We start from the raw sequence: 15,040 nt of genomic DNA, 5'->3' as shown, positions 1-15,040 counted from the left end.
TAGAGCAAAGAGTTGCTCCTCAACCTACTGACCCTACTGACAATGTTTACTTCGAAATTCTTCGGGTATGGTAGAGAAACTGCTAGCTAATCCCTTTACAGGAGATGGAACATTGCATCCCGATTTACACCTAATCTATGTGGATGAAGTTTGTGGATTATTTAAGCTTGCAGGTGTTGGGGAACGTAGTAATTTCAAAAAAATCCTATGCACACGCAAGATCATGGTGATGCATAGCAACGAGAGGGGAGAGTGCCGTCCACGTACCGTCGTAGATCGAAAACAGAAGCGTTAGCACAACACGGTTGATGTAGTCATACGTCTTCACGATCCGACCGATCCAAGTACCGAACGTACGGCACCTTCAAGTTTAGCACACGTTCAGCTCGATGACATCCCACGAACTCCGATCTAGCTGAGCTTTGCGGGAGAGTTCTGTCAGCACAATGGCATGATGATGGTGTCGATGATGCTACCGACGTAGGGCTTCGCGTAAGCACCGCTACGATATTACCGAGGTGGAATATGGTGGAGGGGGGCACCGCACACGGCTGGGAGAGATCAACAGATCAACTTGTGTGTCTAGAGGTGCCCCCCTACCCCCGTATATAAAGGAGTGGAGGAGGGGGGAGGGCCGGCCCTCCTATGGCGCGCCCTGGAGGAGTCCTACTCCCACCGGGAGTAGGATTACCCCCCTTCCAAGTAGTAGGAGTAGGAGTCAAGGAAAGGGAAAAGAGAAGAGAAGGAAGGATGGGGCGTAGCCCCTCCCCCTTGTCCAATTCGGACTAGGCCTTGCGGGGCACGCAGCCTCCCCTCTCTCTTTCCCCTAAAGCCCTATAAGGCCCATATACTCCCCGGCGAATTCCCGTAACTCTCCGGTACTCCAAAAAATACCCGAATCACTCGGAACATTTGCGATGTCCGAATATAGTCGTCCAATATGTCGATCTTTACGTATTGACCATTTTGAGACTCCTCGTCATGTCCCTGGTCTCATCCGGGACTCTGAACTACCTTCGGTACATCAAAACACATAACTCATAATATAAATCGTCAGCGAACGTTAAGCGTGTGGACCCTACGGGTTCTAGAACTATGTAGACATGACCGAGACACGTCTTCGGTCAATAACCAATAGCGGAACCTGGATGCTCATATTGGCTCCCACATATTCTATGAAGATCTTTATCGGTCAAACCGCATAACAACTTGTCATCGGTATGTTACTTGCCTGAGATTCGATCGTCGGTATCTCAATACCTAGCTTAATCTCATTACCGGCAAGTCTCCTTACTCGTTCTGTAATACATCATCCCGCAACTAACTCATTAGTCACATTGCTTTCAAGTTTTATAGTGATGTGCATTATCGAGAGGGCCCAGAGATACCTCTCCGACAATCGGAGTGACAAATCCTAATCTCGAAATACGCCAACTCAACAAGTACTGTAAGGACATATTTATCCCCAAGATGTTTTGGTGATTGATGACAATGCTTTTGCGAACTAATCGTGTGCCTTAAGTTCTTTCAGAGATTCATCCATTGGCACGAGACGATTACCTCCCCTCGGTGTGTTTTTCAAGACGGTGTAGCTCCTTCGTTTCTTTGTTGGTGGACTAGTTTCGTAGGAGTCACCGTACTATCAAGAGGGGATCCGCTTTGGTAAGGCTAGGGTGGAATCAACACGTACACATCCGTATCACCCGATGTTTTCCTTCCGTTTCATTGGAGCTGGCTTTCCCTCCGTATCTGCTCCGTCCTGTCCCAGTGGTAGTACCGTGGTCCTCAGCGGTAGAACCGCCGAAGCTCGCCAAGCGGTAGTACCGCTCTTCGAGCGGTAGTACCGCTCCCAGCGGTAGTACCGCTCCCAGCGGTAGTACCGCTCCCAGAGCGGTAGTACCGCTTGTGGTCTTCGGCCGTAGTACCGCAGTGGTTCCGGGCTACCACCGCCTCGACTCGAGCCCGATGTTTTTTCGTGTCGGGTTTTACGGTACTAGGAGCGGCAGTAGTGGCGGTAGTACCGCTCCAAGCGGTAGTACCGCTCTTACTCCCGCGGTAGTACCGCTCTGGGGCCAGGACCCTGCCTTCCTCGTCAGCGCGGTAGTACCGCTGGGTGGGAACGGTAGTACCGCTCTTCAGTGGTAGTACCGCCCTTCCCAAGCGGTAGTACCGCTCTGTGCATGGCTGTTCAGTGGGGTAACGGTTGGATAGTTTCCCCCATTATATAAAGGTGTCTTCTTCCCCAAAGTTGACCCACCTCTTTCCCCCAAAGCTCCATTGTTGCTCCAAGCTCCATTTTCACCCGATCTCTCTCCCAAGCCAATCAAACTTGTTGATTTGCTCGGGATTGGTTGAGAAGGCCCCGATCTACACTTCCACCAAGAGAAATTTGATTCCCTCTCTTATCCCTAGCGGATCTTGTTACTCTTGGGTGTTTGAGCACCCTAGACGGTTGAGGTCACCTCGAAGCCATACTCCATTGTGGTGAAGCTTCGTGGTGTTTTTGGGAGCTCCAATTGTTGTGGAGATTGCCCCAACCTTGTTTGTAAAGGTTCGGTCGCCACCTTCAAGGGCACCAATAGTGGAATCACGGCATCTCGCATTGTGTGAGGGCGTGAGGAGAATACGGTGGTCCTAGTGGCTTCTTGGGGAGCATTGTGCCTCCACACCGCTCTAACGGAGACGCACTTCCCCTTAAAAGGAAGGAACTTCGGTAACACATCCTCGTCTCCACCGGCTCCACTCTTGGTTATTTCGTGCCTTTACTTTTGCAAGCCTACTTGTGTTGTATCCCTTGCTTGCTTATGTGCTAGTTGTTATTGCATCATATAGGTTGCTCACATAGTTGCATATCTAGACAACCTATTTTGTTGCAAAGTTTAAATTGGTAAAGAAAAGCTTAAAAATTGTTAGTTGCCTATTCACCCCCCTCTAGTCAACCATATCGATCCTTTCAATTAGTATCAGAGCCTCGTCTCTTTATTTAGGACTTTGTCGTCTGAAGATTATGGTTGACACCACAGACGGTGTGGAGGAGCACTCCGGTGTGAATCTTATCTCGTCTACGGCCGATGGGGGAACCTCGGTCTCTCGTGAGGATCTCAATGTGGCTCTAGACACATTGAGAGACTCCATGACGACCAAGGTTGAAAGCATGCTTACTAAATTTCTTGAAGGACTCAAACCATCCACCTCGCCTATGAAAGTGGGTGATCCCACTAACAAGGTGACGGATGCTACCTCCGACAAGGAGGAAGCCCACAGTGAAAAGAGTCCTTCTACTAGTGGTAGAAATGGCATCGTCATCTTTGCCCATGTGGAACCTCCAATTTATGGAGGGCTGATTCCCTCTACTCATTTAAATCATGCCGGTCCTCCTCCTAAGTATGAGAAACATGAAGATTTTGATTCTTGGGTTTATCGCTTCAAGCGTCATTTAAAACATGTGAATACTAACCTTTTGAGAATCATTGAAGAAGGTTTATATCCTCATGACCCAAGCAACTTCACCCCTCGAGAAGCCGTGGATAATCAATTCAATGAGAGTGATCTCTTCATCATCCAAGATGCAATCCTTCCCGAAGATCTCCCTCATATTTGACCTCATGCCATGGCTAAAGACGCATGGAAATGTGTTGTGTCTCTCTATCGAGGAAGTTCTAGCATTCAACGCTCCAACTATGAAGTGGTGCAAGATGAAGCCGATGAGTTTGCAATGAAAGAAGATGAAGAACCTCGTGAGCTCTTTCGAAGAGTGACCAAACTCGCGGTCTCACTCCGAGATCATGGAAGCAAGGACATGGATGACAATTGGATCAAGCGCAAATTCCTCAAGGCCATGATGCCCTACAACAAGGCCATGTCCCCCGTCATTCGTCAAAGACCGGACTTCCACTCCATGACCTCAAGTGAAGTGTTGGATGAGTTCGTTGCTATGAGCATCTTGGACAAGACCGCCGACAATGTGGTGCTCTGTTCTCAAAAGGCAAAGAAGCCCAACGTTGCTTTGAACGCCAAGGTTATTATGGAAGAAGAGGAAGAAGTGGAAGATGAGGAGAGCAACCCGAAGACACCAAGTATGATTATCATGAGCACATGGCCCTTGCTTCAAGACAATTTTGGAGCAAGAAGAATACAAGACCCAACTTCAACAAGAACAACTCAAGTGGCGTCAAGGGCAAGCAACGAGTTAGAACTTGCTTCAACTGTGGCAATGTGAGCCATTTCGTTGCGGATTGTCCTTACGAGAAGCGGGAAGACAATGGTGGCAAGTTCATCCGAAAAGACAAAGCCAAGTCCTTCCCCAACAAGAACAACTTCGCCAAGAAGACTCCCACTCGTGGGTTTTTGGTTCAAGAAGAATACCAAGAGGATCACGATGATGATGAAAATGGAGAAGCAATGGCCATGGCATCCATTGCCATTGCTACTACTCCCCGGGTGTCTCTCTTTGATTCACCCAACGAAAACATCACCGCCAAGTGCCTCATGGCTAAAGCTTCAAAACAAGGTAACCCCCAACATCACAACCACCATCATTACTAATCCCTCCTTGGAGGATTGCATTGATGAACATGATGAGTCTAATGATGAAGTGAATGAATTGGAGTCTTTTATGAGTAAGCTCAAGGGCAAGTCCAAGAAGCAATTTGTTGCTCTCTTGGAACAACTTGGTGAGGCCAATGACATGATCGAGGCTCACGAAGAAACCATCTCTAAGATGGAAGGTCATAGTCGTGAGTATGCCGATGAGATATCGGATCTCTCTAATGCTCTTGAGGAAGATCGTTTGCATCATTTGACTTTTGAGGAGTCACACAACGATGACCATGCTAAGTTAAAGAAAGATCTTGATCATGCTCTTGTTGTGTCTCGTGCGCTAACTTCCGAGAAGGCTAAACTTGGGGTTGATCATGCTAGACTCAAAGAGGAGTTTGAGATACTTGACAAGGCCCACAAGGTCTTGAAGGGTGCTCATGCTAACCTCAAGGAGTCTCATGCTCAACTCCAAGTTAAGCTAACCAAGGAAAAGGCCACCTTCCCACACATGATATTAATTGATAATGCATGTGCTACTAACCCTTGTTGTGAGCATGTGCATCTTGTGGAGGAGAATGCCAAATTGAAGGATCAACTTGAGAAAGGCCTTGTGACATGCATTCAAGGTGAGAAGAACCTCAACGACCTTTTGAGCAATCAAAAGGAAGTTGTGGCCAAGGAAGGAATTGGGTTTGCACCCAAGTCCAAGAGCAAGAAGAAGAAGAACGACAAGACCAAACGTCCTCCTCCTCTCAAGAAAACTTTTGTGAAAGAGGGAGAGGGTGCTCCTAAGGATAAGAAAGAAAGAGTGAAGGGAGTTGACGTCCAAAAGGGCAAAAGCATTTCCTCCAACAAAGCCGGCGATTTTAACCCATCATATGCGTTGTGTCGTGCTAGTGATGGACATGTTTATGCTAAATTCGTTGGTTCTCCTTATGAGTACATTGAATGGTATATTTGGGTTCCTAAGACCCTTGTTACTAACATCAAAGGACCCATTACTAAATGGGTACCTAAAACCAAGCATTGATCTCTTGTAGGTGTTTGCTTCCGGTGGGGGATCATGGTTGCTCGATAGTGGAGCAACAAATCATATGACCGGAAGCAAGGACTTGGTGGTGGACGTGCAAAAGATTCCATCTATGCCCACCAATGTTGATTGGGGTGATGCCTCACATTCTAAGGTATTGGGACTTGGCAAGGTTGTCATTTCTCATGATCTAACGATCGAGAAAGTCATGCTTGTTGAGTCCCTTGCATACAATTTGCTTTCCGTTCGTCAACTTGCACTCATGGGTTTTGCTACCTTCTTTGACATTGATACCGTGGCCCTCTTGTGGAGCAAGACTCTTAAAGTAGCCTTTGTTGGGCATGTCAAGAACGGTCTCTATGTGATTAACTTTTCGGAGCGACCCACTAAGACCGCGGCATGCCTAATGGCTAAAGTTGACATGGGATGGCTTTGGCATCGCCGTTTGGCCCACGTTAATATGAGATCTTTGCAAAGTCTTCTCAAGGGGGACCATGTCCGTGGACTAACAAATGTTAGTTTTGCCAAAGATCGTGCTTGCAGTGCTTGTATTGAAGGAAAGCTTCATGAGAAGGCTCACCCTCCCACGACCACCATCTACTCGAAGAGACCCTTGGAGCTCCTTCACATGGATCTCTTTGGGCCTCCATCTTTTGATAGTCTTGGAGGTAGAAAGTATTGCTTGGTGATTGTGGATGATTATTCAAGATACACTTGGGTATACTTCTTCAAGAGGAAGAGTGAGACTCAGCAAACCGTCATCGACTTTGCAAATGAAGCTCAACGTCAACATAATGCAAAGATCTTGACAATCAGAAGTGACACCTTGGATGAATTTCTTAGTGATGAGGGGATCAAGCACCAATATGCTGCTCCATATACCCCTCAACAAAATGGTGTTGCGGAGAGGAAGAACCGGACGTTGATGGATGCGGCAAGGACCATGATGGCGGAGTTCAAGTCTCCATACAACTTGTGGGCCGAAGCCATCAACACCGCATGTCATGCATCCAATCGGCTCTATCTCTGCAAAGGCTTGAACAAGACTCCTTATGAGATACTCACCGGCAACAAGCCCAACCTCAAGTACTTCCGGGTGTTTGGTTGTAAGTGTTTCATTCTCAAGAAAGGTGTTCGTTTGTCTAAATTTGAGGCTAGAGCTCATGAGGGCATATTTGTTGGTTATGCTACAAACTCTCATGCTTACCGTGTCCTCAACAAGTCCACCGGACTCATTGAGGAGACGTGTAACGTGGAGTTTGACGAAAATAACGGCTCCCAAGTGGAGCAAAGTGGTACTTGTGATGTAGGTGATGAAATTCCTCCCCAAGCCATAAGAAGAATGGGTATTGGTCATATTCTACCCATTGAGGAACCCCTTGTGGCCGAAGGAGAAGGACAATGCTCCACTCAAGTGGAGCCATCACCTCCCCAAGACCCACACGCTTCCGAAGAACAAAGTGAAGGCCCTCAACCTCATGAACAAGACCAAGGGCAAGATCAACCTCAAGATGGTGGTGAACCTCTAAATGATGCCCAAGGTCAAGTTCTCCCCCTCGAGCAAGTTCAAGATCATGAGCAAGCTCAAGATCAAGAACAAGCTCAAGACGGTGCTCAAGATAATCAAGTTAACCCTCCTCCTTCCACACCCGAGGAGGAATTAGAGCGTCGTGCCGCGAAGATTGCTTCCAAGCTCACCACCCAAGGCCATCTCATGGAAAATGTGGTTGGAAGCCTAACAAAGGGGGTAAGCACTCGTAGACAATTAGCAAACTATTGTGAACATCACGCTTTGTCTCTTGTGTTGAACCCCAAAAGGTCTATGAGGCGCTCGAAGACTCGGATTGGCTCAATGCCATGCATGAAGAACTCAACAACTTCGAGTACAACAAGGTGTGGAGATTGGTGCCAAGGCCATCGGGGGACCACAACGTCATTGGAACCAAGTGGATCTTCAAGAACAAGCAAGATGCTCATGGGAACATCGTTCGCAACAAGGTAAGATTGGTAGCACAAGGCTACTCCCAAGTCGAGGGTATCGACTACGGTGAAACCTTTGCTCCCATTGCTCGCCTTGAATCCATACGTTTGTTGATTGCTTATGCTTCCCATCACAACCTTAAGTTGCAACAAATGGATGTGAAAAGTGCTTTTCTTAATGGTCCTATTAATGAGTTGGTCTATGTCATGCAACCCCCCGGGTTCGAGGATCCTTACTTCCCGGATCATGTGTATCAACTCGATAAGGCACTCTATGGCCTTAAACAAGCCCCACTTGCATGGTATGACCACCTTACCGAGTTGTTACAAGATCGTGAATTTGAGGTGGGGCTAATCGATCCCACTCTTTTTACTAAGAAGGTCAAAGGGGAGTTGTTTGTATGCCAACTATATGTTGATGATATTATCTTTGGTTCCCCTAACAAAGCTTTCAATGAGGAACTTGCCGCTCTCATGACCTCCAAGTTCAAGATGTCTTCGATGGGAGAGTTGAAGTTCTTCCTTGGTTTTGATATCATACAAAGAAGAGAAGGAACCTTCATCAACCAAGCCAAATACACTCAAGACATGCTAAAAAGATTCAAGCTAAGTGATGTCAAGCCGGCTACTACACCAATGCCCACCAAGTGCCAACTTGACATTGATCCCAATGGTAAAGCGGTGGATCAAAAGGTATATCGCTCCATGATTGGCTCCTTGCTTTACCTTTGTGCATCTAGACCGGATATCATGTTGAGTGTGGGGATGTGTGCACGATTTCAAGCAGCACCGAAGGAAAGTCACTATGTGGCGGTCAAGCGAATTTTCGATATTTGGCTCATACCCCAAACTTTGGCCTATGGTACCCAAGAGGGGCAAACTTCAAGCTTGAAGGATTTACGGATTCCGATTGGGCGAGAGACAAAGTGGATAGGAAGTCCACTTCCGGAGGGTGCCAGTTTCTTGGGTGCTCTTTGGTGAGTTGGTCTTCAAAGAAGCAAAGTTGTGTGTCTCTCTCGTCCACCGAAGCAGAATATGTGGCGGTCGGTAGTTGTTGTGCACAACTCTTATGGATGAGGAAAACTTTAAAGGAATACGGTGTCATTTGTGACAAAGTGCCTCTTTGGTGTGACAACGAAAGTGCCATCAAGATTTCTCTCAACCCGGTGCAACACTTCAAGACGAAGCATATTGAGATTCGGTATCATTTCATCCGGGATCACATTAGGCGAGGCAAGATCGAGCTCAAGTATGTCAACACTCATGATAACCTTGCAGATATTTTCACGAAGCCCTTGGATGAAGCAAGATTTCGCGAGCTAAGGCATGAGCTAAATATCATTGATTCGAGCAATGTTACTTGAACCCTTGCACACCCCACCTCACTCAACTTGGTGTCTAGTTTAGATGTAGGCATGGACATAGGGGGAGTGTTGTTCTCTCAATGAACTCTCCCTCCCCCCCATTATGCATAAAACGATCAACTCTTTCACATTAGCCATTTTCGATGGTACTTGTGCTTCAAAGACGAGTTTTGGTCATGGGTCCAAGGATAATTCTTCGCGGTGCCATACTAATTGACTCAGACATAGGTGGCTCCGGCCACCGCCCTCTCTTGAGAGAGGCCAGAGCTCGCTCTGCTTTCGTGTGGTTGTTTTGAAGGAGTGGGTTCTGGATCGTTGTTAGTGTGTGTGTTTCCTTGTTGGTCTTTCCTTTTTCTTGGCCTTGCTTTCTCATCTCTTTTGTGCTTTAGTCATTTGTCTAGAGGCCATTTGGTTGCTGAGCGGTACTACCGCTGGTGGCAAGCGGTACTACCGCTCCGAGCAGTACGACCGCCCTCCAGCGCGGTACTACCGCTGTGAGGCGGGGGCAGGGGGTTATATCGGGGGCAGGGGAGTTTTCTTCTCCCCCATACCCATTCGCACGCCCCCTCGCTCTGTTCATCTCTCCAGCAACCGGCGCCGCGGGAGGGCTCCGGCGGATCTCCCTCTCCGGGGCATTCCTCTCCATTTCCTTCGGTGGAGACGATCCCCACCTTGTCCTCTTGCCATGGATGCCGTTATTGCCCCCGTTCCCGCTCTCTTCTTGTCTAGATTTCCAATCTAGCATCTTAGGGGCAATAGCAGTTGCATCTCTAGATTTTTGGCCAAATCTAGGCTTGAGTAGGATGGAGAAAGCTTCTAGGCAGTTTTGATTGGTGTTTGGTTGGAGTATTTTTGAATTTGGTAGGACGGTAGTGCCGGATCTGACCATGGCAGTAGGAAACTGCTGTTTCCCTGTCTCGAGTGGTACTACCGCTCTCTCCGGAGCGGTACTACCTCTTGGAGCGGTACTACCGCTCGCAGGTTGCGGTACTACCGCCCTCTACCAGGTTCCACCATGCTCTCACCTCTCAGTGATCTTTTTGGTTGTATTTTGTGGCTTATGCTCGTTCTTTCTGGTTGTTTGTGTGTTCTTGTGTGTGGTTCCAGGTGATGAGGTTCCTGAGCATCAGGCTCGGCGTATCAACCCCAATCGTGCCACGTCCAAGCGTTACCGCACAACTGAGTCTGCAGGAGGTTCCTCAAGTGCTCCACCTCCACCTCAACTCAAGAAGACGTCTGGTGTCAAGCCGAAGACCGCTGGCAAAACCGTGCCAGAAATGCAACCCTAGGAGTTCTGGGCAAGGCGTCGCCGCAACCCATATGAGGCAGACCAAGATCCCACTTTGGTCAACCGCCCGTTCTGGAACAGGTTTCAGTTTGCCATCTTCTTTTATGTTCTCAAAGCCAAGAAGAACCTCTTTGTCAACGTGCACTCCATCGACACCGACCATATGGAGAAGGATCCTGAATACTTTGGTGAAGCTCTTCAGATGTGCACTCAGCTGAACATTCTTGGGGTCATGCAATTCAACAAAGATTATGATGCTGATATTGTGGCCCAATTCTATGCCACGGTTCATCTCGGGACTGATGAGGACAGGACACTGACTTGGATGACCAATGGCAAGCTGCTTTCAGTCAAGTGGAAAGCATTCATGGAGTTGATTGGGGTGGAAGATCAAGGACTTGAGTCTCCTCTCGGCTTTCGCCCACACCGCAACACCACCTCCACTCACAAGCAAGCTCTATGGCCCTACTGCACTTTGAGGATCAACCCTGAGGCGAAGAAGGAAACTTATGAGCTGCCTGCCTTTCTGGATATTCTTCACCGTGTCTTCCGAGAGACTCTTTTCCCTCGTATCGGGAATCTGGATATGGTTCATTCTTATCTCATGGACATGCTTCTCTTCTGCCAGCGTCAGAAGGAATAGAACACCGGAGAGTCCCTGGATATCTCTCATGTTATGTGGTCTGAGCTGCTATCTGCTATCTCCGAGCGCAAGTGCCCGATCTATGGTCCGTTCATCATGCTGCTCATTGAGAAGGCATGGGCTCGTGTCTATCCCAAGGTGATGCTGGAGACTGGAGAGCTGGTTTCTCACGACATCAAGCGTCTGAGGAAGAAGGACAACTTGGGCACTCAGGCCCCTAAATCTGGAGTTCCTTCGTCTACTAGTGCCATGGAGACCGAGGAGGAGACTGGGGCTGAGGCTGAGGATGATGATGGTGACTACATGCCTTCTGAGGCAGAGCCCTCTTGGACAAAGAAGCTCAAGCTCAAGATGAAGAAGCTGTTCTGCATGGAGTCTCACGGTCAGTACATGACTCATGTGGCTAAGAAGAAGGCCCGAGGTCGCCACAAGGAGCTCATGCGTCAGTTGGGTGCTACAGTTAACAGTGGATCTGAGGACCAGCTTACTGAGGAGGAGGAGTGGATTCAGCAGCACTGCCCGTGGACCGATTCTAATGCCGAGCACTTCCCGACCGACGACGGTGGCGCAGATGATCCCGCTGAGATCTGATGTTTGTGTCCCTCTATTGCTATCACCTGGAGCCACAGCAACACTCCCTCTCCTTTTTGGTGTCTCGATGCCAAAGGGGGAGAGAGTTTAGGGATTTGTGCTTTGTGTCTTCCGTCCTCTGTGTTTGTGTTTTCCTTGCAGTTTGCTTTGTTTGGTTTGTGTCAGTGAGACCTAAGTTCCCGTCATATGGTGTGAGACATATGCTACCTTATCTTTCCAGTATCATTATCTATGTCACTATCTAGCTTATGAGTTGCATGCTTATTCTGCTAAGTTATCTATGCTCCTCTCATATATCCTGCTTAGGTGGTTGGTCGGTCACTAAAATGTAGGGGGAGCATTGATCCTAGTATGTGTGCCGTGCAGTCCAAAGCACTTATCTAGATAGCACACATCTAGGGGGAGCCCATCTACATTTTAGGACGGTGGGGTTTATGCGCTTGTCCTATATCTCTCATGTTTGTGCAAATCCCGTATTGTCATCAATCCACCAAAAAGGCGGAGATTGTAAGGGCATATTTATCCCCAAGATGTTTTGGTGATTGATGACAATGCTTTTGCGGACTAATCGTGTGCGTTAGGTTCTTTCAGAGATTCATCCATTGGCACGAGACGATTACCTCCCCTCGGTGTGTTTTTCAAGACGGTGTAGCTCCTTCGTTTCTCTGTTGGTGGACTAGTTTCGTAGGAGTCACCGTACTATCAAGAGGGTATCCGCTTTGGTAAGGCTAGGGTGGAATCAACACGTACACATCCGTATCACCCGATGTTTTCCTTCCGTTTCATTGGAGCTGGCTTTCCCTCCGTACCTGCTCCGTCCTGTCCCAGCGGTAGTACCGCGGTCCTCAGCGGTAGTACCGCCGAAGCTCGCCAAGCGGTAGTACCGCTCTTCCAGCGGTAGTACCGCTCCCAGAGCGGTAGTACCGCTTGTGGTCTTCGGCCTTAGTACCGCAGTGGTTCCGGGCTACTACCGCCTCGACTCGAGCCCGATGTTTTTTCGTGTCGGGTTTTACGGTACTAGGAGCGGCAGTAGTGGCGGTAGTACCGCTCCAAGCGGTAGTACCGCTCTTACTCCCGCGGTAGTACCGCTCTGGGGCCAGGACCCTGCCTTCCTCGTCAGGGCGGTAGTACCGCTGGGTGGGAGCGGTAGTACCGCCCAGCCCAAGCGGTAGTACCGCTCTGTGCATGGCTGTTCAGTGGGGTAACGGTTGGATAGTTTCCCCCACTATATAAAGGTGTCTTCTTCCCCAAAGTTGACCCACCTCTTTCCCCCAAAGCTCCATTGTTGCTCCAAGCTTCATTTTCGCCCGATCTCTCTCCCTAGCCAATCAAACTTGTTGATTTGCTCGGGATTGGTTGAGAAGGCCCCGATCTACACTTCCACCAAGAGAAATTTGATTCCCTCTCTTATCCCTAGTGGATCTTGTTACTCTTGGGTGTTTGAGCACCCTAGACGGTTGAGGTCACCTCGAAGCCATACTCCATTGTGGTGAAGCTTCGTGGTGTTGTTGGGAGCCTCCAATTGTTGTGGAGATCGCCCCAACCTTGTTTGTAAAGGTTCGGTCGCCGCCTTCAAGGGCACCAATAGTGGAATCACGGCATCTCGCATTGTGTGAGGGCGTGAGGAGAATACGGTGGCCCTAGTGGCCTCTTGGGGAGCATTGTGCCTCCACACCGCTCTAACAGAGACGTACTTCCCCTTAAAAGGAAGGAACTTCGGTAACACATCCTCGTCTCCACCGGCTCCACTCTTGGTTATTTCGTGCCTTTACTTTTGCAAGCCTACTTGTGTTGTATCCCTTGCTTGCTTATGTGCTAGTTGTTATTGCATCATATAGGTTGCTCACATAGTTGCATATCTAGACAACCTATTTTGTTGCAAAGTTTAAATTGGTAAAGAAAAGCCTAAAAAATTGTTAGTTCCCTATTCACCCCCCTCTAGTCAACCATATTGATCCTTTCAAGTACCTTCAGAGACACCTGTAGAGCACCTTTATAATCACCCAGTTACGTTGTGATGTTTGGTTGCACACAAAGTGTTCCTCCAGTAAACGGGAGTTGCATAATCTCATACTCATAGGAACATGTATAAGTCATGAAGAAAGCAATAGCAACATACTAAACGATCAAGTGCTAAGCTAACGGAATGGGTCAAGTCAATCACATCATTCTCTAATGATGTGATCCCGTTAATCAAATGACGACTCATGTCTATGGCTAGGAAACTTAACCATCTTTGATTCAACGAGCTAGTCAAGTAGAGGCATACTAGTGACACTATGTTTGTCTATGTATTCACACATGTACTAAGTTTCCGGTTAATACAATTCTAGCATGAATAATAAACATTTATCATGATATAAGGAAATATAAATAACAACTTTATTATTGCCTCTAGGGCATATTTCCTTCAGTCCTCCACTTGCACTAGAGTCAATAATCTAGTTCACATCACCATGTGATTTAACACTAATATTCGTATCTGCATGTGATTAACACCCATAGTTCACATCGTCATGTGACCAACACCCAAAGGGTTTACTAGAGTCAATAATCTAGTTCACATAGGTATGTGATTAACACCCAAAGAGTACTAAGGTGTGATCATGTTTTGCTCATGAGAGAAGTTTAGTCAACGGATCTGTCACAATCAGAGCCGTATGTATTTTGCAAAATATTCTATGTCTACAATGCTCTGCACGGAGCTACTCTAGATAATTGCTCCCACTTTCAATATGTATCCAGATTGAGACTTATAGTCATCTGGATCGGTGTAAAAGCTTGCATCGACGAAACTCTTTACGACGAACAATTTTATCATCTACATAATTGAGAAAGATTTCCTTAGTCCTTTCTAAGGATATTCTTTATGGTTGTCCAGTGATCTACTCCTAGATCAAAATTGTACTCCCTTGCCAAACTCAGAGCAAGGTATACAATAGGTCTGGTACACAACATAGCATACTTTATAGAACCTATGATTGAGGCATAGGGAATGACTTTTCATTCTCTTTCTATTTTCTGGCATGGTCGGGTTTTGAGTCTTACTCAACTTCACACCTTGCAACACAGGCAAGAACTCCTTCTTTGACTGTTCCATTTTGAACTACTTCAAAATCTTATCAAGTTATGTACTAATTGGAAAAATCTTATCAAGCGTCTTGATCTATCTCTACAGATCTTGATGCTCAATGTGTAAGCAGCTTCATTGTGGTCTTTCTTTGAAAAACTCTTATTCAAGTATCCTTTTATGCTATCCAGAATTTCTATATCATTTCCAATCAACTATATGTCATCTACATATAGTTTTAGAAATGCTATAGAGCTCCCACTCACTTTCTTGTAAATACAGGCTTCTCCAAAAGTCTGTATAAAAACATATGCTTTGATCAACTCATCAAAGCGTATATTCCAACTCCGAGATGCTCGCACCAGTCCATAGATGGATCACTGGAGCTTGCACATTTTGTTAGCACCTTTAGGATTGACAAAACCTTCTGGTTGCATCATATACAACTCTTCTTTACTAAATCCATTAAGGAATGCAGTTTTTGACATCCATTTGCCAGATTTCATAAAATGTGGCAATTGCTAACATGATCCAG

This window comes from Triticum dicoccoides, chromosome 2B (genome assembly GCF_002162155.2).
Source record: "Triticum dicoccoides isolate Atlit2015 ecotype Zavitan chromosome 2B, WEW_v2.0, whole genome shotgun sequence".
Classification (NCBI taxonomy): domain Eukaryota; kingdom Viridiplantae; phylum Streptophyta; class Magnoliopsida; order Poales; family Poaceae; genus Triticum; species Triticum dicoccoides.
Note: the sequence above shows the minus strand (reverse complement) of the source record.